The sequence below is a fragment of the Oncorhynchus tshawytscha genome, linkage group LG10, assembly GCF_018296145.1.
Source record: "Oncorhynchus tshawytscha isolate Ot180627B linkage group LG10, Otsh_v2.0, whole genome shotgun sequence".
Taxonomy (NCBI): domain Eukaryota; kingdom Metazoa; phylum Chordata; class Actinopteri; order Salmoniformes; family Salmonidae; genus Oncorhynchus; species Oncorhynchus tshawytscha.
In genome coordinates, this window is record NC_056438.1 from 41,531,788 (window position 1) to 41,556,246 (window position 24,459).

General features: G+C 41.7%; 1 pseudogene; it reads left to right on the plus strand.

Annotated features, from left to right (window-relative positions):
* Window positions 1-1,853: 1,853 nt before the first annotated feature.
* LOC112260256 lies at window positions 1,854-24,311 on the plus strand (annotated as a pseudogene).
* Window positions 24,312-24,459: the final 148 nt, after the last annotated feature.

Here is a 24,459-nt window from a genome sequence, read left to right on the forward strand (position 1 = left end):
CATGTCTTAAAGTAATGATGGACTGTTGTTACTATTTGCTTATTTGAGCTGTTCTTGCCATAACACGGACTTGGTCTTTTACCAAATAGGGCTATCTTCTGTATACCGCTTGAATGAGTAGGTGTGTCCAAACTTTTGACTAGTACTGTATGTAAAGGAGATTTCTGTATTTAATTTTCAAAGAATTTGCAAATTTTCTAAAAACATGCTTTCACTTTGTCATTATGGGGTATTTTGTGTAGATGGGAAAGAAAACTAATCTATTTCATCCATTTTGCATTCAGTCAACACAACAAAACTTGGAATAAGTCAAGGGGTATGAATACTTTCTGAAGGCACTGTAAAATGAGATATGTTGTAATGTCTAAATCAAAGACAGGAAGTTGCATGAATAAGAATCAAATCAAATAACTCAAGTGAGTATGTTTTTGTACTGTACTGCTGGTCATACTGCAAATGAACTTGCAGCCTTGAGTCACTCTCGTATTGTGGTGATGAATAAAACCGACATTAATATAGAATTGTTGTTTCCGATCAACGAAAATGTTGTAATTAATGTTGTTGTATGGTACTGGAAAAAATGATGACAAACAATAATTAAATGGGTTGATTAAGAAAAAACGTTCTAAAACAATTCTGATTGGGGTGACAATATCCTACAAGAATGATCAAAAACCTATGGAATCCAATATGATATCTTTTGATTTCCAATAGGAAAAAAAGTAGTCCAATAGGATTCCAATAGGATTCTGATAGAGGTGACACAAAATCCTATAGGGTTGCAAGAATCGTATAGGATCCAATAGAATTACTTTTGATTTCCAATAGGAAAACATTGTCCAATAGGATTCTGATAGGATTGTGAGAAACCAATAGGATTATTTTAGAACAATCACAAATTATATAGGAATATTTTTATTTTTTCTAAGGTTTCACCCATCTTTATCCAAAACCCCACTGGCTGCGTTAATTAAGATCAGAGCTCTGTACAGCAGCTAATCTTAACAAAAATTGTATGAAATGTCATATCTTCTCGGTCTGAAATCATCCACGACAACAATACACAGCTTGAAAATGAATACGCTTTATTGGATTTGCAACTTCACCTTTGTTTAGACAGAAATTATAAATTACCTTAACAACGTAGAAGGATCGATTACAAGCACAAAACAGGCACATACTGTCATGTGTAGCCTATAACCGATTTACATGTGTTCTTGTCTTTTAAGGAGTGATTAAATGCTACGAATGAAAAGGCGAGTAAAACAAAAGGAACAAAAGTATTGCTCTGAAACAGAAGAGTAGCTCCTCTCTCATGGGATGCTGACATTCATAAAGGGAACTATTTTGTACGAAACTTTTCGCACCGTTGATTGGTGGATATATTTGATGTAGTTATGTAATTCAATTGGCAAAGATTTCAGGACCATGGACCGCCTGCACGTTGTGGTTACTGAGGTACAGAATAACAGTTTCAGTGATAGGCTACTAATCACAGCACTTAGCCTAAATTTGGTTAGATTTTGGTAAAAAGAAGTTGAGAGTCGGCTGCATATGGGTGGTGTAGCCAACTGTACCCTACTTTTTCTGTAGTGGAAGTGGCAGCAAAATAAAAGGTGGAAGTGGCAGAGGTCAGGCAGCCGCAGTATAACTTCTATTCGCTGGCTTTCATCTGCGTTGGCCTTTTAACCCTCATTGAATTTTCAGGTCATTTGGACCCCCTGCGAATACATTTTGTGCTCAGTTCCACGGCGCTCACGTCATCTGTGAAAGTAGTACAATATCAACACAGACGGAGAGAGTCTAGTCCTGCGGTGTGTGTGGATTTTAACTACCACATGGTGGAGCACAGCCTTATCAAACTTTGTACTGGTTTTAAACCATGAACTGGGAAACAAAGTTCTACATTTGGAAAACATATTATTCAAAACAAAATGTTTCTCTGCAATCAACCCTAATGGATTGTAACTATCCTAAAAATGCCAACCACACGCTTGTGCTGAGAAAACGGATTGCGATGATTGTGCCCAACGTGAGTCTCGGCGGCTGCACAAGGACCAGTAGCGCGCTGTGTGCGGGTGCTGGAGACAGGAATCTGGAAGCGTCATACCGCACCACCCTAAGCCCGACCGGGAACCTGATAGTCGCTGTGTGTTTGGGCTTTATTGGTACCTTCGGATTCCTCAACAACCTCATGGTTCTCGTCCTCTTCTGCCGCTACAAGGTGCTGCGCTCGCCTATCAACCTGCTACTAATTAACATTTCCTTCAGCGATCTGCTTGTGTGTGTGGTGGGCACTCCGTTCAGTTTCGCGGCAAGTACGCAAGGAAGATGGCTCATAGGAAAAAGTGGATGTGTATGGTACGGCTTTGCCAATTCACTATTTGGTAAGTGTACTACGGAGTTGCTTCATTATTAGCGTTTGGTTATGTTTCAAATGTGTTTGTGAAAGAGATATAGGCTATATGTGGTGTGCGCTTTTGGAATCTGGCCAGCACAATGCGTAGAGGGGATATGCTTGGTATTCTTTTTTTATAGTTTAATTTGAATATCACAATTGCATATCGATAGTCATCAGTTCCAACCGTAGCATGCAGGCCTAGATGAATGATGGGTTCTTTCTATTCAAACTTCAATATATCATCAATTAATATCTTGTTTCGACATACCCGTCTGAAGTCTCTGACTCATTTGTGATAGATAATGTGATAGATCTAATATATATATATATAAATAAATATATATATATCTTGTCATACACATTAAATCAGGCTAGTTAAACATTATCTCTGCTTGATTAAACTGCATTATGGTGTTCACTGTAGGTAGGCTACATGAAAATAGCTCTGGCATCAAAAACGAATCTTATTTACAGTGTTTAGACATTTTGTTTAGTCTTCATTAGTGTTTAAAGTGCACGCCCGACTGTGTTGTGAGTCAAATTGGTTATTTAGTCTGTTAAAATATAATAGTTTTCACACGATTCATATGCGGTCTTCAAAGGATAATGAAATGCATGTGAGGGCACCAACAGGTCGGCTATGTCCTTTCATGTCCTTTCAACGACCAGATTGTTTTAACAACAGTGTGCTGTCTGTCACATTTTTTGTTGGGAGACTGTAGCAAGAGTGCAAGATTGTAAAGTCGAAGATAGACTCACCATAGGCTTCCTCGCCAAGAATGAGAGTATAGATACAATTGTATTGCACGGGAGATGCTTCAAGAGCTTTAGTCACAATCAACTGTGGCGGTGTGTGTGGATTTATAGCTGTCTATTTACTGATAAACCATGCAGTGATATGGTCTGATGCCTATAGTGTAAAACCATGACATTTGACACGTTTATAACCAAAACGTCAATGTTTAAAACTTAAACATTAGGCATTTAGGCACATTAGGTATTTTGATTTGCTAGTATTCTCATCTTAAACACAGGCGTTCAGAATACAGAATTAATCATGATAGTCAGCCTTTTCCAGTCAGTTCCATCCAGGAGGACATCTATATCTCCTGAGTGTTTCAATTTAAAGACAAGTGTTTACTTTCCTATCATCCTGTTTTGAGTGCATCTAATCCTTAGAAATGTATGTGACCTTCCATGTTTTTTATTTAGTTCAGTGTTAGGAATGTCTGTCACCTTACCTACATTTCAGCACAACTGAACATGACATTTAATTTAATACATATTTTTCATTGAATGGTGTTATTACTCCACCTTGTTAAATGTATTTCTGTTAACTCAGAGTGAAAAAGATGTAGGAGGGGCCTCGTAATTTTTACCAGTATGCTTTGTTGCAGGGAGATTTTTAGAATAGTTTGTTTTAATATCTATTTCATTTCCTCATGCACATTGATTAATTAATGAATCTATACAAAGATAAATAACTGACAACTAATCCAATCTGTTAGCTAGTCTTGTTTATTAATTCCATCACCATAGTAGTCATTCAGGGTACAGGTTGAGTGTGATAAAATATTCAAATTCTTGAATATCCTCCCTCACTTCACAAACCAGCGTATTGTGACATGCAGGTCTGATGTGGCCCGTGAGCCAGGATTTTCAGACCGCAATGTCGAGGATAACTAGGCCATAACTAAAGGCATTATGTAATATAAGATGTTGCCATAAAGGGTTTACTTTTAATTGAAACAAATTCACTAAGGCAGTCACTTGGTGAAAGCTTCAGGAGTATAATTTATGTAATGCAACAACCAGGTCTCTGTCACTAACAAACACAGTCATTGGTGGGTATCTCTCTCATTCACTCAAAAGGCACGCTGGGAACTATGAAAATATGTGTTTTCGTCTCACAGTGTAAAAACAACACTCCCAGTGTTTAGTGTTTTAAACCGAAGCACATTGTGAGAATAAACGTGTTAATGTGTTTAAAACGTGTTACAGCGAATAAACATGTTCTGGTGTTTACAATCTAAAAACACTATGACATGTTTTCATTGAAATTCTAAATCCCTTGACGCATTTAAAAAGTGTTCCAGAAAAGTGTTTAGTTACAGTGCCTTGCGAAAGTATTCGGCCCCCTTGAACTTTGCGACCTTTTGCCACATTTCAGGCTTCAAACATAAAGATATAAAACTGTATTTTTTTTAGAAGAATCAACAACAAGTGGGACACAATCATGAAGTGGAACGACATTTATTGGATATTTCAAACTTTTTTAACAAATCAAAAACTGAAAAATTGGGCATGCAAAATTATTCAGCACCTTTTACTTTCAGTGCAAGCAAACTCTCTCCAGAAGTTCAATGAGGATCTCTGAATGATCCAATGTTGACGTAAATGACTAATGATGATAAATACAATCCACCTGTGTGTAAATCAAGTCTCCGTATAAATGCACCTGCACTGTGATAGTCTCAGAGGTCCGTTAAAAGCGCAGAGAGCATCATGAAGAACAAGGAACACACCAGGCAGGTCCGAGATACTGTTGTGAAGAAGTTTAAAGCCGGATTTGGATACAAAAAGATTTCCCAAGCTTTAAACATCCCAAGGAGCACTGTGCAAGCGATAATATTGAAATGGAAGGAGTATCAGACCACTGCAAATCTACGAAGACCTGGCCATCCCTCTAAACTTTCAGCTCATACAAGGAGAAGACTGATCAGAGATGCAGCCAAGAGGCCCATGATCACTCTGGATGAACTGCAGAGATCTACAGCTGAGGTGGGAGACTCTGTCCATAGGACAACAATCAGTCGTATATTGCACAAATCTGGCCTTTATGGAAGAGTGGCAAGAAGAAAGCCATTTCTTAAAGATATCCATAAAAAGTGTCGTTTAAAGTTTGCCACAAGCCACCTGGGAGACACACCAAACATGTGGAAGAAGGTGCTCTGGTCAGATGAAACCAAAATTTAACTTTTTGGCAACAATGCAAAACGTTATGTTTGGTGTAAAAGCAACACAGCTCATCACCCTGAACACACCATCCCCACTGTCAAACATGGTGGTGGCAGCATCATGGTTTGGGCCTGCTTTTCTTCAGCAGGGACAGGGAAGATGGTTAAAATTGATGGGAAGATGGATGGAGCCAAATACAGGACCATTCTGGAAGAAAACCTGATGGAGTCTGCAAAAGACCTGAGACTGGGGCGGAGATTTGTCTTCCAACAAGACAATGATCCAAAACATAAAGCAAAATCTACAATGGAATGGTTCAAAAATAAACATATCCAGGTGTTAGAATGGCCAAGTCAAAGTCCAGACCTGAAACCAATCGAGAATCTGTGGAAAGAACTGAAAACTGCTGTTCACAAATGCTCTCCTCCACCCAATTTTTCAGTTTTTGATTTGTTAAAAAAGTTTGAAATATCCAATAAATGTCGTTCCACTTCATGATTGTGTCCCACTTGTTGTTGATTCTTCACAAAAAAATACAGTTTTATATCATTTATGTTTGAAGCCTGAAATGTGGCAAAAGGTCGCAAAGTTCAAGGGGGCCGAATACTTTCGCAAGGCACTGTATGTGTTCAGATCATAAACACTAGGCTTTACACTGTACCAGAGATTCAGGATACCAATGACTTAATTTCCTGTGATTTCAAGTTAACTGAAATAATCACTTCAACAGTGACTCCGAGTAATTTTATCAGTCCTACTCTGTGATGCTGCTTCAGTCCCTCACAGATGTCTGGAGTTTGGAATTGTGCCATATTGGCTTCTCATGAGTTAAGTTGTCTGAGTGTTAGATCATGAAGGTTATGTAAATACTCCACTGGGGCTTATTCAGAGATATCGGTCTGCCTCTTTGTGTGGTTTTACTGTTGTTTTTGGAGTTGGGCACCCTCCTAATCTCTCCTAATTGCCCGAAGCCCAGCTCATTTGCTGCCTTGCACATTAAACTGTCCAAAGTGCATTAGTCCATCCAACCAGGCCTCAATAGGCTGTAAAGGAAGAATCACCAATGTTCCCGTGATCTTTTTCCCGATATAAACACAAGTTTATTGAAACTGGCCATATGTGGGCTGCTCGGGTTGTTCTAGGCCAGAACCAGTGCATATCCTCTTTTTATAACATCTCAGGCTCTCTGCTATCTTTATGCAACAGCATTTAGCAGCTATAGCTCTTTTTAATAGTCTCCATAAGCCTGTTTAAAACACCACTGGCAAATATGTCCAGACCTGCATTAATACCCATTGGCACCATTTTAAAATAAAATGTCATGTTTCAACCCAGTATTGTACATCCAAACCAGTTTTAACTGCCCCAATCACACCCAATACTAGTCCCTCTCCTTTGACCACACATTATAAAAGCTGGAATGTCAGTCCATAAGACATGTTGTCACGAAGATATACACGTGTTTTCCATCTGCCCCTTAAGAGATGCAGGCAGTGCAGAGACATTCAGTGGGCTAAAATGTAAAAATGGCACATCCAACTTTGTATCATGAATCCATTTTTTTTCAATTGAATTTTGCTAAACAATGCATGTTCCATTAAAAAGCTTTTCCACACTGGTTTGGCAGTGGCGGTGAGCCATGGCAAACAACAGAATACAACCATCATTTAGGCCTATTAAATACAGATGCATTTTTCATAAAAAATGTATGTTTAGTGATACTCCTGCATGGTTTAATTCATTCATTTTTTTGGGAAATTAAGTTGAAATTTACAGAAAATTGTTATTTTCTTCTCTTCAACGGCTTACTTCTAAAACAAAAAAAGGGTGCTTTTCGGTAGAGATATTGGCAGTATCATAAAATATTTACAATTTAATTTCATACAGAAACAGTGTTAGTGCATCCCTTCAGGTTAGATAAATGGTATCCTTGTGACATTGTTAAAACTTTTTATATTCACAGAACTATCTTGACTTTTTCCCTTCTTAAATAGTTTTTTGCCTCCAACTTGAAAGGAAGCTCACATAGCATCACACCAGCTCCCGGAGTTTTGGCTGGGACATTTCATTGTGATCATTTCAAGTCTCTTAGTCTTGATTTATTGCTTACTAAGTTACCCACTATATGAGACATTCAGTGGTTCCGCATTACTTATCCGAAGTGATAACAGTATGTTCCACAAGGAGCCAATTTACTAACCCTTTGACAAGTTTTGGCATCTGAATCTGAGGCATGGTGTGTGGTCGCTGGGCACTGTTACTCCCAGACATCAACAAGGCTTGATTTTCCATTGGCTGTGACTGAGGAATTACTCAGAGTCACTCTTGAAGTGATTATTTCTCAGTTTCAGTGTTATGCACTCAGGCTTGTAGGATTTGTCTTATGCAGGCTTGTCAGAAAAATACTCAGTGGAAGAACAATCATAAATGTATCATAAATCATGCTTCTAAGAAATAATCACTTAGAGGGGAACAAAACAGAAAGTATACACATTTATAGTATACACACAATTTAAATGTGTTTGGTATCAAATATTTACGATAGTGTAAAGCAAGAGGCTGCAGTAGTCAGCACCCACACATATACTGTTAAGCATCTTTCCATATCCACAAGCGTTCGCTAAGCTGAGCTCTGCTGCAACATCAAATTGAAATAAAATCAAATGTTATTGGTCACATACACATGTTTAGCAGATGTTATTGCGGTGTAGCGAAACTTTCGTGTTTCTAGCTCCAACAGTGCAGTAATATCTATCAATTTCACAAAAATACACACAATACACACACATCTAAGTAAAGGAATGGAATTAAGAACATATAAATATTTGAACGAGCAATGTCAGAGCGGCATATAGTAAGATACAGTAGAATATAATCAAATCAAATTTTATTTGTCACATGTGCCGAATACAACAGGTTTAAACCTTACAGTGAAATGCTTACTTTACAAGCCCTTAACTAGCAATGTCTTAATTAAATTAAGAAAAAAAGTGTTAAGATAAAAATAGAAGTAACAAATAATTAAAGAGCAGCAGTAAAATAGCAATAGCGAGGCTATATACAGAGGGTACCGGTACAGATTTAATGTGCGAGGGGGCACAGGTTAGTCGAGGTAAAATCTACATGTAAGTTGGAGTTAAAGTGACTATGCATAGATAATAAACAGAGAGTAGCAGCAGCACAAAAGAGGGGAGAGACAATGCAAATAGTCTGGGTAGCCATTTGATTAGCTGTTCAGGAGTTTTATGGCTTGGGGGTAGAAGCTGTTAAGAAGTCTTTTGGACCTAGACTTGGTGCTCCGGTACCGCTTGCCGTGCGGTAGCAGAGAGGGCAGTCTATGACTAGGGTGGCTGGAGTCTTTGACAATTTTTAGGGCCTTCCTCTGACACCACCTGGTGTAGAGGTCCTGGATGTCAGGTAACTTAGCCCCAGTGATGTACTGGGCCGTACGCACTACCCTCTGTAGTGCCTTGCGGTCAGAGGCCGAGCAATTGCCGTACCAGGCAGTGATGTAACCAGTCAGGATGCTTTCGATGGTGCAGCTGTAGAACCTTTTGAGGATCTGAGGAACCATGCCAAATGTTTTCAGTCTCCTGAGGGGGAATAGGCTTTGTCGTGCCCTCTTCATGACTGTCTTGGTGTGTTTGGACCATGATAGTTTGTTGTTGATGTTGACACCAAGGAACTTGAAGCTCTCAACCTGCTTCACTACAGCCCAGTCAATGAGAATGGGGGCTGGCTCGGTCCTCCTTTTCCTTTAGTCCCCAATCTTCTCCTTTGTCTTTATTGCGTTGAGGGAGAGGTTGTTGTCCTGGCTCCAGGTCTCTGACCTCCTCCCTATAGGCTGTCTTATCGTTGTCGGTGAACAGTCGGTGAACTGTTGTGTCATCAGCAAACTTAATGATGGTGTTGGAGTCGTGCCTGGCCATGCAATCATGAGTGAACAGGGAGTACAGGAGGGGACTGAGCATGCACCCCTGAGGGGCTCCCCGTGTTGAGGGTCAGGGTGGCGGATGTGTTGTTACCTACCCTTACCACCTTGGGGCGGCCCGTCAGGAAGTCCAGGATCCAGTTGCAGAGGGAGGTGTTTGGTCCCAGGGTCCTTAGCTTGGTGATGAGTTTTGAGGGCACTATGGTGTTGAACCCGAAGCTGTAGTCAATGAATAGCATTCTCACATAAGTGTTCCTTTTGTCCAGGTGTGAAAGGGCAGTGTGGAGTGCAATAGAGATTGCATCATTTGTGGATGTGTTTGGGCGGTATACCATTTGGAGTGGGTCTAGAGTTTCTGGAATAATGGTGTTGATGTGAGCCATGACCAGCCTTTCAAAGCAGTTCATGGCTACAGACGTGAGTACTATGGTCAGAAGTCATTTAGGCAGGTGACCTTAGTGTTCTTGGGTACATGCTTGAAAAATGTTGGTGGTAAAGACTCAATCAGGGACAGGTTGAAAATGTCAGTGAAGACACTTGCCAGTTGGTCAGAGCATGCTGGGAGTACACATCCTGGTAATCCATCTGGCCCTACGGCCTTGTGAATGTTGACCTATTTAAAGGTCTTACTCACATCGGCAACAGAGAGCATGATCGTCTGGAACAGCTGACGCTCTCATGCATGTTTCAGTGTTACTTGCCTCGAAGCGAGCATAGAAGTAATTTAGCTCACCTAGTTGGCTCGTGTCACTGGGCAGCTCGTGGCTGTGCTTCCCTTTGTAGTCTGTAATAGTTTGCAAGCATTGCCACATCTGACGAGCTTCGGAGCCAGTGTAGTACGATTCAATCTTAGTCCTGTATTGACACTTTGCCTGTTTGATGGTTCGTTGGAGGGCATAGCGGGATTTTTTATAAACTTCCGGGTTAGAGTCCCGCTCCTTGAAGGCGTCAGCTCTAGCCTTTAGCTCAGTGCAGATGTTGCCTGTAATCCATGGCTTCTGGTTGGGGTATGTACGTATAGTCACTGTGGGGGCAACATAATCAATGCACTTATTGATGAAGCCAGTGACTGATGTGGTGTACTCCTCAATGCCGTCGGAAGAATCCCAGAACATTTTCCAGTCTGTTGTTAGCAAAACAGTCCTGTAGTTTAGCATCTTCTTCCTCTGACCAGTTTTTTATTGACCGAGTCACTGGTGCTTCCTGCTTTAGTTTTTGCTTGTAAGCAGGAATCATGAGGATAGAATTATGGTCAGATTTGTCAAATGGAGGGCTAGCTTTGTACGCATTCTCTGTGTGTGGAGTAAAGGGGGTCTAGAGTTGTTTTTCCTCTGGTTGCACATTTAACATGCTGGTAGAAATTAGGTAAACTCAAGTTTCCCTGCATTAAAGTCCCCGGCCACTAGGGGCTCTGCTTCTGGATGAGCGTTTTTCTTTTTACAGCTGCTTGAGTGCGATCTTAGTGCCATCATTGGTTTGTGGTGGTAAATAGACAGCTACGAAGAATATAGATGAAAACTCTCCTGGTAAATAGTGTGGTCTACAGGTTATCATGAGATACTCTTCCACAGGCGAGCAAAACCTTGAGACGTCCTTTGATTACACGCACCAGCTGTTGTTTACAAATATACATAGAGGCTGCTGTTCTATCTTGCCGAAAACGCGTAAAACCCGACAGACGACTCAATGAAACACAAGATATTACAGTTTTTAAAGTACCGTTGGTAGGATATACGTGCTAGTAGTTTGTCTCTTTCATTATCCAATGATTGTACGTTGGCCAATAGGGACCGATGGTAAAGGCCGATGGTAAAGGACCGATGGTAAATTTCCCACTCGCCGCCGGATCATTACAAGGCACCCAGACCTACGTCCCCGATATCTCCGTCTCTTTTTCCTGCGAATGACGGGGATGAGGGCCTTCTCTGGTGTCTGGTGTAAATTCTTTGTGTCCGACTCGTTGAAGAAAAAATCTTCTTCCAGTACTGGGTGAATAATCGCTGTCCTGATATCTAGAAGCTCTTTTCGGTCATAAGAGACGGTGGCAGAAACATTATGAACAAAATAAGTTACAAATAACGTGAAAAAACACACAATAGCACAATTGGTTAGGGGACCATAAAACGACAGCCTTCTCCTCCGAATACAGTATATACATATAAGATGAGTAATGCAAAATATGTAAACATTATTAAAGTGACTAGTGTTCCATTATTAAAGTGGCCAGTGATTTCAAGTCTATGTATATAAGGCAGCAGCATCTAATGTGCTAGTGATGTCCATTTAACAGTCTGATTGCCTTGAGATAGAAGCTGTTTTTCAGTCTCTCAGTGCCAGCTTTGATGCACCTGTACTGACCTCGCCTTCTGGATGATAGCGGGGTGAACAGGCAGTGGCTCGGGTGGATGATTTCCTTGATTATATTTTTGGCCTTCCTGTGACATAGGTGTAGGTGTCCTGGAGGGCAGGTAGTTTTTCCCCGGTGATGCGTTGGGCAGACCGCACCACCCTCTGGAGAACCCTGCAGTTGTGGGCGGTGTAGTTGCCGTACCAGGCGGTACAGCCCGTGAAACAGCCCGTGATACAGCCCGACAAGATGCTCTAAATTGTGCATCTGTAAAAGTTTGTGAGTGATTTAGTTACCAAGCCAAATTTCTTCAGCCTCCTGAGGTTGAGGAGGCACTGTTGCGCCTTCTTCACCAGGCTGTCTGTGTGGGTGGACCATTTCAGATGGTCAGTGATAGGAACTAGGAACTTGAAGCTTTCCACCTTCTCCACTGCGGTCCCATCGATGTGGATAGGGGGGTGCTCCCTCTGCTATTTCCTGATGACCATGATCAGCTCCTTTGTTTTGTTGACATTGAGTGAAAGGTTATTTTCCTGGCCCCACACTCCCAGGGCCCTCACGTCCTCCCTGTAGGCTGTCTCGTTGTTAGTAATCAGGCCTACTACTGTTGTGTCAAACTTGATGATTGAGTTGGAGGCATGCATGGCCACGCAATCAAGGGTGAACAGGAGGGGGCTGAGCACACACCCTTGTGGGGCCCAAGTGCTGAAGATCAGCGAAGTTGGGGTGTTGTTTCCTACCTTCACCACCACTCAGGGGCGGCCCATCAGGAAGTCTAGTACCCAGTTGCACAGGTTGGGGTTCAGACCCAGGACCTCGAACTTAATGATGAGTTTGGAGGGTACTATGGTTTTGAATGCTGAGCTATAATCAATGAACAGCATTCTTACCTAGGTATTCCTCTTGTCCAGATGGGATAGGTCAGTGTGCAGTGCAATGGCGATTGCATGGATCTGTGGATCTATCTTCTGTGGATCTATTGGGGCGGTAAGCAAATTGAAGTGGGTCTAGGGTGTCAGGTCAGGTAGTGAGTGCTACAGAAGTGAGTGCTATGGAGCGATAGTCATTTAGTTCAGGTACCTTAGCTTTCTTGGGTACAGGAACAATGGTGGCCATCTTGAAGCATGTGGGGACAGCAGATTGGGATAGGGAGAGATTGAATATGTCCATGAACACTCCAGCCAGCTGGTCTACGCATGCTCTGAGGACGCTGCTAAGGATGCCATCTCGGCCGGCAGCCTTGCGAGGGTTAATACGCTTAAATGTCTTACTCACATCTGCCACGAAGAAGGAGAGCCCACAGTGGTCGGTAGCACTGTGTTATACACGAAGCAGGCAAAGAAGGTGTTTAGCTTGTCCGGAAGCAAGAAGTCAGTGTCCGCAACGTGGCTGGTTTTCCCTTTGTAGTCAGTGATTGTCTGTAGACCCTGTCACATACGTGTAGTGTCTGAGCCGTTGAATCACGACTCCACTTTGTCTTTGTACTGACTTTTTGCCTGTTTGATTGCCTTGCGGAAGGAATAACTACACAGTTTGTATTCGGCCATATTCCCAGTCACCTTGCCATGGTTAAATGCAGTGGATCCTGCTTTCAGTTTTGCGTGAATGCTGCCATCTATCCACGGTTTCTGGTTAGGGTAGGTTTTAATAGTCACAGTAGGTACAACATTTCCTATACACTTCCTGATAAACTCAGTCACCGTATCAGTGTGTTCGCCGACGTTATTCTCAGAGGCTACCCAGAACATATCCCAGTCCGCGTGATCAAAACAATCTTGAAGTGTGGATTCCAATTTGTTAGACCAGCGTCGAATAGTCCTTAGCACTGGTACTTCCTGTTTGAGTATCTGCCCATAGGAAGGGAGGAGCAAAATGGAGTCGTGATCAGATTTGCCAAAGGGAGGGCTTTGTAGATATCCCGGGAAGTTGGAGTAGCAGTGGTTGAGTATTTTAGCAGCGTGAGTACTACAGTCAATGTGTTGATAGAACTTCGGTTGCGTTTTCCTCAAATTTGCTTTGCTAAAATCCCCAGCTACAATAAATGCCGCCTCAGGAGATGTGGTTTCCAGTTTGCCTAAAGTCCAGTGAAATTCTTTGCGGGCCGCCGTGGTATCGGCTTGAGGGGGAATATACACGGCTGTGACTATAACCAAAGAGATGTCTCTTGAGGGGGAAATACGGTCTGCATTTGATTGTGAGGTATTCTAGGTCGGGTGAACAAAAGGACATGAGTTCCTGTATGTTATCACAATCACACCATGAGTAGTTAATCATGAACCATACACCCCCGCCCTTTTTCTTCCTAAATGTATTCCTGTCTGTGCAATGAACTGAGCTTTGGGTATATCCCTAGAGAGCCATGTTTCCGTGAAACAGGGTATGTTACTATCCCTGATGTCTCTCTGGAAGAAAATCGTCTCCGTGAGCTCGTCAACTTTATCATCCAGAGACTGAACATTAGCGAGTAATATACTCGGACTTGATGTCCACTCCGAATCCCTCTTCTCTGCCGGCGGTGTTTTGGATCAGCCTCTGGAATCAGTTCAATTGCCCTGGGGGGGTACGAACAAAGGATGCGATTTGGGAAATTTGTATTCTTTATCGTAATGCTGGTAATGCTGGTGAGTTACCGCCGCTCTGATATCCAAAAGATCTTCCTGTCTGTATGTAATAACACAAAAAATATTCTGGGCTAATAATGTAAGAAATAACACATAAAAAAACAAATACTGCTGCCCTATCTATCTGCACTGTTTTCTTGGTTGTTTTTCTTGACAGCTGTGTGACAACAAATACTGACAAGGATAACCTCTCACTTCATATTCTCTTTCAGGCCAATTCAGAGGTGAGGTAAGTGTACACAACTCAGACTTTCATGTAAAATCATTAATTGATGTCAATGGGTGACTTATGTGGAAATTTGTGTTAAGTGTGCAGATCTCAAGTTGTAACACCGTCTTTATTCTATGTTGTTAGTTGCCCAGCATAGGAACATCATATCGCTGAATAAGCAATCTACCTAAAGAAAAGCACACTAACTTACCCTCAAGAGGACCCTCAAGAAGCTGTGCTCATGACATTAGCATGACATTATGACATTAGCTTTGGTTTTCAGGCTGTAAAAACAGCTGAATTTTGCATACATCAGTCTCGCCTTTGGACCTGAACGGCCATTATTGTAGTTAAGTGATGTCTGGAATGACTTTAGAACCTGCTGCCTCAACTTAATGGCCTGAGATGAGAACTCAGCAGGTTTAAGACCGGAAAACATTATTGCAGTCACACATCTTATTTCACATTAAAGGGCTTGCTTAGTTAGCAGCCTTGGGCAACCATTTAGCCAGTCCAACTCCTCTTTGCATTTGTATCCTTATCTCGTAGTGTCATTGTCCTCTATTATATTGAAAATCACTTCCTTCCTCTTTTTGAACTTCCTTCCCCCCATCATTGCTTCGTGATCCTGCATACGGTAATGCACTACATGACCAAAAGTATGTGGACATCTGCTCATCGAACATCTCATTCCAAAATCATAGGCATTAATATTGAGTTGGTTCCCCTTTGCTGCTATAACAGCCTCCACTCATCTGGGAAGGCTTTCAACTAGATATTAGAACATTGCTGCGGGGACTTGCTTCCATTCAGCCAAATTAACATTAGTCAGGTTGGGCACTGATGTTGGGCGATTAGGCCTGGCTCGCAGTCGGCATTCCAATTCATGCCAAAGGTGTTGGATGGGGTTGAGATCATGGCTTTGTGCAGGCCAGTCAAGTTCTTCCACACCAATCTCAACAAACCATTTCTGTATGGACCTCGCATTGTGCACAGGGGCATTGTCATGCTGAAACAGGACAGGGCCTTCCCCAAACTGTTGCCACAAAGTTGGAAGCACAGAATCGTCTAGAATGTTATTGTATGCTGTAGCGTTAAGATTTCCCTTCACTGGAACTAAGGCGGCTAGCCCGAACCATAAAAAATAGCCCCAGACCATTATTCCTCCTACACCAAACTTTACAGTTGGCACTATGCATTCGGGCAGGTAGAGTTCTCCTGGAATCCGCCAAACCCACATTTGTCCCTCGTACTGTCAGATGGTGAAGCGTGATTCATCACTCCAGAGAACACGTTTCCACTGCTCCAGAGTCCAATGGCAGCGAGCTTCAAACCACTCCAGCTGACGCTTGGTATTGCACATGGTGATCTTAGGCTTGTGTTCGGCTGCTCAGCCATGGAAACCCATTTCATGAAACTGCAGATGAACAGTTCGTGCTGACGTTGCTTCCAGAGGCAGTTTGGAACTGTTACAACCGAGGACAAATGATTTTAAGCGCTTCAGCACTTGGCGGTCCCGTTCTGTGAGCTTGTGTGGCCTACCATTTTGTGGCTGAGCCATTGTTGCTCTTAGACATTCCCACTTCACAATAACAGCACTTACAGTTGACCGGGGAAGCTCTAGTAGGGCATAAATTTGACAAACTTACTTGTTGAAAGGTGGCATCTTATGTCAGTGCCACATGAAAGTCACTGAGCACTTCATTATTAAGGCCATTCTACTGCCAATGTTTGTCTATGGAGATTGCATGGCTGTGTAATATATATACACTTGTCAGCAACGGATGTGGCTGAAATATCCAAACCCACTAATTTAAAGGGGTGTCCGCATACCTTTGTATATACAGTGGGGCAAAAAAGTATTTAGTCAGCCACCAATTGTGCAAGTTCTCCCACTTAAAAAGATGAGAGAGGCCTGTAATTTTCATCATAGGTACACTTCAACTATGACAGACAAAATGAGAAAAAAAATCCAGAAAATCACATTGTAGGATTTTTTATGAATTTATTTGCAAATTATGGTGGAAAATAAGTATTTGGTCACCTACAAACAAGCAGATTTCTGGCTCCCACAGACCTGTAAATTCTTCTTTAAGAGGCTCCTCTGTCCTCCACTCGTTACCTGTATTAATGGCACCTGTTTGAACTTGTTATCAGTATAAAAGACACCTGTCCACAACCTCAAACTGTCACACTCCAAACGCCACTATGGCCAAGACCAAAGAGCTGTCAAAGAACACCAGAAATAAAATTGTAGACCTGCAGCAGGCTGGGAAGACTGAATCTGCAATAGGTAAGCAGCTTGGTTTGAAGAAATGAACTGTGGGAGCAATTATTTGGAAATGGAAGACATACAAGACAACTGATAATCTCCCTCGATCTGGGGCTCCACGCAAGATCTCACCCCGTGGGGTCAAAATGATCACAAAAACGGCGAGCAAAAATCCCAGAACCACACGGGGGGACCTAGTGAATGACCTGCAGAGAGCTGGGACCAAAGTAACAAAGCCTACCATCAGTAACACACTACGCCGCCAGGAACTCAAATCCTGCAGTGCCAGACGTGTCCCCCTGCTTAAGCCAGTACATGTCCAGGCCCGTCTGAAGTTTGCTAGAGAGCATTTGGATGATCCAGAAGAAGATTGGGAGAATGTCATATGGTCAGATGAAACCAAAATATAACTTTTTGGTAAAAACTCAACTCGTCGTGTTTGGAGGACAAAGAATGCTGAGTTGCATCCAAAGAACAACATACCTACTGTGACGCATGGGGGTGGAAACATCATGCTTTGGGGCTGTTTTTCTGCAAAGGGACCAGGACGACTGATCCTTGTAAAGAAAAGAATAAATGGGGCCATGTATCGTGAGATTTTGAGTGAAAACATCTATCCATCAGCAAGGGCATTGAAGATGAAACGTGGCTGGGTCTTTCAGCATGACAATGATCCCAAACACACCGCCTGGGCAAAGAAGGAGTGGCTTCGTAAGAAGCATTTCAAGGTCCTGGAGTGGCCTAGCCAGTCTCCAGATCTCAACCCCATAGACAATATTTGGAGGGAGTTGAAAGTCTGTGTTTCCCAGCAACAGCCCCAAACCATCACTGCTCTAGAGGAGATCTGCATGGAGCAATGGGCCAAAATACCAGCAACAGTATGTGAAGACCTTGTGAAGACTTACAGAAAACGTTTGACCTCTGTCATTGCCAACAAAGGGTATATAACAAAGTATTGAGATACACTTTTATTATTGACCAAATACTTATTTTCTACCATAATTTGCAAATAACTTAATTAAAAATCCTACAATGTGATTTTCTGGATTATTTTTTCTCATTTTGTCTGTCATAGTTGAAGTGTACTTATGATGAAAATTACAGGCCTCTCTCATCTTTTTAAGTGGGAGAACTGGCACAATTGGTGGCTGACTAAATACTTTTTTGCCCCACTGTATATTGTATCTGCCTCAGGTGTACACAGGCTTTGAATTAACCTAACCTTGTCTGTTCTTGCTGAAGTTGGACTGTATTCTGTATATGGCCTGGATTCGTCTATTTTTTTTTTTTGTCAAGGTCGGTGAGAACTCTCAACAGTAATGGGAAGCAAAAACACTAACGTAAAGGTCATGATACGATGGTAATGAGCAAGTCCAATAAATAGTGAATAAACACATCTCACAATACTCATTATGTATGATGGGAGGTGGTATTTCAGAGCATTAGTATTCCTATACAGACTTGCCTTGGGTGCCGAAAGCAAAGGCAGTCATTTGTACTTTATCCGTAACCTTTTATTCATACAAAGAAAAAAAGTACACAGCTTATGTTAATTGTGTAAGCCACTTTCAGATCCTGTATCTTGTCAGTGGTGCATTCTTTGACCTTTTGTGCCTGTAATTCCTTTTAAATGTATGCACCTCCTCTGGCCTTATGAAAGATAAAGCAGAGGTTCCCAAACTTTTGCAAAGGCTTCCTTTCTCTAATCTGTATCATTCCCACATTGAAAGTCATTCAGAGTGGTTGTCCTCTTTCTAAATTGAATTCATTTAATCACAGAGCCTCTTCTCCATAATAAAACAGTGTATCCATTTGAGTCCAAACTTTTAACAATGGGCCTTCATTCATTTTCTTGCTGATTGTATTTTCCTTATGGTACAAAGGATTCTGTATTCTATACTGATTTTGTGAAAATGTGTTTTTGGAACACTTCACTTGTTCACGTGTGAAATTGGTGTGGTTTTTCCACAAGGTTGACTATGGTTGAACTACAGATAGTGTGCATGAAAACCTTTTGCAAAACATTTGTGGTGAGCTCTCAACTTTATATTTGATAGGGAAACTTTTGCACTGATTAAACTTTTCCAGATGTTGAGTTACTGCCCTAAATGGAAATCAGAAATGACGGCAGTTCAGGATTTTTTTCTGGCATGGTCGCACACCCATTGTAGCTGAAATGTAGAGATCATTTTCTCAAAGTTCTCAATAGAGCTGCAGTTTCAAACCAAATTTCCTGTAATTCTACTCATTTTGCCATGGCTAATCCTGTGTTCTTTTGCTCAAACGTAAACACAAATTACATACCGCTAAATTCATTGTTATTGCAATTTTTAAATCTTCCTGACTGTGTAGATTATATTATAAAAAAATGTATAGGACCATTATCTTTTCTACATACTTTATCTCTGGTTTAAGTTAACACTGAAAGCGCTTTTCCACACTGAAAATGAAATTCTGACAGTTTGATTTTAGGCGCCCCAAAGAAACGCTTAGACGGCCCACCCAAGGATTTCAATGGCAGAAAAATCGCTGCAGTCAATTATTGGGCAAATGTAGGTATCATTTCATCCTGTGATAAAAACTGTACAATAACGAAACATTTACTTGATTCGATTTTCTGTGAAAGACAAATACACGATGCACAAGGAACTAACCCAAAACGGGGGAAATGCTCAAGTGGATTTCATCTTATTTAGGTAATTTCAAAACATTTTGAAAATGTTGAGGATATTAGATTAAGCTGGCCTCTCTGATGTGAGGTCCATCGAGTTTGTGTCTCACTCCATAAGGCTCTACTTTGAATAAGCAGTCCCATGTTGATTTCATGCTAGCGAGCTGGTCCAAACTTGGGCAGAGGCATCTGCTTGGCCAACTAACATAACCTAATTTCGGCGGTTGTTTCCTACACATAATGATGGGAATATTAGATTTCATATTCGCCGTCTTTGAAGAAAGGCTTTAATTATTTTTGACTAATTCTATTTGATTTGAGTAATTTGTTGGCTGTATACAGCTCTCCATCAACAGAGCATCGCCTTTATTATACGTTTAGATGCTTGAATATGCTGGGGTCAGTGCACAGAGAAGATACTGGGCACTTTATTAAATGGACTACCTGGATGTCTATGTATTGAAACCATGAGATGCTGTAGTATTTTGGTGTCATTTTTTGTAATATATTGCAATTTCATAACTTTCATAAAGCTACACATCTCACCAGCCCAGATAGATCAAGAGTATCAATAAAAACGTCCATTAAGTCCATCAAGCAAGCACATGTGAATCCAGTAGCCGTGGTCGTATGAGGTAAACATGTGATTAATATCTCTGAGCTTTGCCTGCGGCTCAAACAGTCAACAGCTGTATATTACACATGTATGCAGACACTGCTGTGAACCGGTGTGCGCGCACAGATGAACGTACACTCACACCTAAACAACCTGCACTTTCAGAACCCATGCAATATCTCCCATTGCCTGTGAGAGCTAAGAACTATACAGCAGCTCAGTGAAAGGTCTCTGGCCCACACTTTTAAATTAGAGGGCTGGTTGGGTCTGCTTCATTGCTGTTGGAAATCAATGGCCGTGAAGGACAGCCTCATGGATCAAATCAAATGTTATTTGTCACATGCTTCATAAACAACAGGTGTAGACTAACAGTGAAATTCTTATAAAGAAATAATAGAAAAGTAGTAACATGTAATAATTAAAGTAATAATAAATACACAATGAGTAACGATAACTTGGCTATATACACGGGGTACCAGTACCGAGTCGATGTGCAGGTGTATGAGATAATCGAGGTAGAAACAGTGTATTCGGACTCCTTTCTTTTTCCATATTTTGTTACGTTACAGCCTTATTCTAAAATTGATTAAATAAAAACAAATCCTCATCAATCTACACACAATAATGACAAAGCAAAAACAGATTTTTGAAAATGTTTGCAAATGTATAGAAAATTAAAAACAAATATCTTATTTACATAAGTATTCAGACCCTTTGCTATGAGACTCGAAATTGACCTCCGGTGCATCCTATTTCCATTGATCATCCTTTTGATGTTTCTACAACTTGATTGGAGTCCTCCGGTGGTAAATTCAATTGATTGGACATGATTTGGAAAGGCACACACCTGTCTATATAAGGTCCCACAGTTGATAGTGCATGTCAGAGTAAAAACCAAGCCATGAGGTCGAAGGAATTGTCCGTAGAGCTCCGTGACAGGATTGTGTTGAGGCACAGATCTGGGGAAAGGTACCAAATAATTTCTGCAGCATTGATTATTATTATTATTGATTATTACCTTATGATAAGCTATCTACCATGAGAGTTCTCATCTATATTATTCGTAGCCGTCTATTTACCACCACAGCCCGCTGCTGGCACTAAGACCGCACTCAACCAACTCTATAAGGCCATAAGCAAACAAGAAAATGCTCATGCAGAAGCAATGCTCCTAGTGGCCGGGGACTTTAATGCATGCAAACTTAAATCAATTGAACCAAATTTTGTCATCTGTGCAACCAGAGGAAAAAAAACTCTCGACCACCTTCACTCCACACACAGAGATAAATACAAAGCTCTCCCCCGCCCTCCTTTTGGCAAATTTGACCATAATTCTATCCTCCTGATTCCTGCTTACAAGCAAAAATTAAAGCAGGAAGTACCAGTGACTCGCTCAATACAGAAGGGGTCAGAGGAAGTAGATGCTAAATTACAGGACTGTCTTGCTAACAACAGACTTGATTCATCCAATGGCATTGAGGAGTTTACCACATGAGTCACCGGCTTGATAAGTGCATCGACGACGTCGTCTCCAAAGTGAACATGCATACATATCCCAACCAGAAGCCATGGATTACAGGCAACATCCGCACTGAGCTAAAGGCTAGAGCTGCCACTCTCAAGGAGCGGGACACTTATCCGGACGCTTATAAGAAATCTTGTTACGACCACCGACGAGCCATCAAACACGTCAATACAGGACTAAGATCAAATTCTACTACACATGCTTTGACGCTCGTCGGATGTGGCAGGGCTTACAAACTATGCTTTATTCTATGCTCTATGAAAAAAATAGGAGGGGCAACAAAGGGCACTGATTATGTGGTGGCTTCGATAGTGCACTCTTTCGCCAGGTGGCCGGTGTTGCCGCATTTGTAGCAGTTCACCTCACTGGCTTTGCTGCACTGCACAGCAACATGGCCAATCTCGCCACACCTGTAACATTTGACTTTATCGCAGAGTTTCTGGCACAAGCGCAACTGAACCATGCATTAGAGCACCAGCTGTTCCGGATGACTGTGTGATCACGCACTCCGTAGCCTATGTCAGTACGACTTTTAAACAGGTTAACATTCACAAAGCTGCAGGACCAGACGGATGACCAGACGCTAGCGAAACAGTCCTGTAGCTTATCATCCGCTTCATCGGACCACTTCCATATTGAGCTGGTACTTCCTGTTTGAGTTTTTGATTGTAAGCAGGATTCAGGAGGATAGAGTTATGGTCAGCTTTGCCAAATGGAGGGTGAGGGAGAGCTTTGTATGCATTTCAGTGTGTGGAGTAAAGGTGATCTAGAGTTTTGATCCTCTAGTTGCACAGATGACAATTAGGTAAGACATATTTCAGTTTCCCTGCTTTAAAATCACCGGCCACTAGGAGCATCGCCTCTGGATGAGCATTTTCTTGTTTGCTTATGGCCCTATACATCTCTTTGAGTGCGGTGTTAGTGCCAGCATTAGTTTCTGGTGGTAAATAGACAACTATAATAAACATAGATGAAAACTCTCTTGGTAAATAGTATGGTCTACAACTTATCATGAGGTATTATAACTCAGGCAAGCAGAACCCTCAAGACTTTCTTAGTATTACAGCTGTTGTTAACAAAAAGACATTCACCTCCCCCCTTGAGCTAACCCGATGCTTCCGTTTGATACTGCCAATGCATAGAAATAAACACTAGATGTATATTATCCATGCTCTCGTTCAGCCACGACTCCGAGGAACATAGGATAGTCTTGAACGGAGCTCGTCCAGTTTGTTCTCCAGTGATTGTACGTTCGCCAATTGTACGGAGGATAGAGGTGGCTAATTTATTTGCAGACTTAGTTTTGTAAGGGTGCCCGCATGCCGGCCTCTCTTACGCCGTCTTTTCCTTTTCCGAGTATCTGGGATACATAGCCCATGTGTAAATAGCCCATCTAACTGTCTACCTCATCCTCATATTGTTTTTATTTACTTTTTGCTCTTTTGCACACCAGTATCTCTACTTGCACATCATCATCTGCACATCTATCACTCCAGTGATAATTTGCTAAATTGTAATTACTTCGATACTATGGCCTATTTATTGCCTTACCTCCTTACTCCATTTGCACACACTGTATATAGATTTCTCTATAGTGTTATTGACTGTACTTTTGTTTATCCCATGTGTAACTCTGTGTTGTTGTTTTTTGCCGCACTGCTTTGCTTTATCTTGGCCAGGTCGAGGTTGTAAATGAGAACTTGTTCTCAACTGGCCTACCTGGTTAAATAAAGGTGAAATACATTTTTTTTAAATTAGGGCCTGGTCCGGGGTGAGTGGTATGTCCTGCTCCCTCGACTCGTTGAAGTAGAAATCCTCATCCAAATCAAGGTTAGTGATCGCTGTTCTGATGTCCTTTTCGGTCATAGGAAACGATGGCGGAAATATTACATACAAATATTACGTTTCACTTCAATGAAAAAACAAACAAGATAAAGAAGATGAGGGGTCAGGTTTCTGGGAGCAGTGGCTGGATATGAAATGCTCCTTTGCAAATGCTGCAGAGCAGGAAGTATGTGCATTGAAAGGTGAGAAATTATAGAATGCTATATGGAAGCTTTTGTGGCATCTCTTCATCACTGGTATCATTGGCCCTCCTGCAGAATGTCTAAAACTTAATTCTGCATGCCCTATGCTACTTTGTGTGAAGCAATCACACTTACATGTACATTGGAATCTCTCTTTGCAAATTAATAACAACCTATATGGATGCATTACTTACCCTTCCAGGGTAAAACAGTAGGAAGCCAGCATACACTCAAGTGTGATACTTGTGTCTGTATGAGCACTCCCACTAATGTTTCTGCATGCATTTTTGTTTAAACACCCCGTAGGTAAACGTTTGTTTTAAGGCTGGAGTGTTGTGTCTGTGTTGTCTTTGACCCCCCGATGAACTCCTGTATTGACCCTGTTCTACATAGTCTGATCGAGTGTCTGTGTTCTCGTTTCCAGGCATCGTGTCCCTCATCTCCCTGGCCGTGCTCTCCTACGAGCGCTACAGCACCATGATGGGCCCAACCAAGGCCGACTCCACCAACTACCGGAAGGTAGCCTTGGGCATTGCTTTCTCTTGGTTCTACTCCTTGATGTGGACCCTGCCGCCGCTCTTCGGCTGGAGCCGCTACGGCCCCGAGGGGCCCGGTACCACCTGTTCCGTGGACTGGAAGGCCAAGAGTGCCAACAATGTCTCGTACATCCTCTGCCTCTTTGTTTTCTGCCTCATCATCCCCTTCCTGGTCATAGTCTACTGCTATGGTAAGCTGTTGCATGCAATCAAACAGGTGAGTAGGACAACCACACTTGTTTTCCTGAATTCATACATTTATTCATGTTGATTTTCATTACAGTAGCTATTGCACACAACTCTGTTACAGTGCACACTACTAAATGCATGGACTACTGTTCCT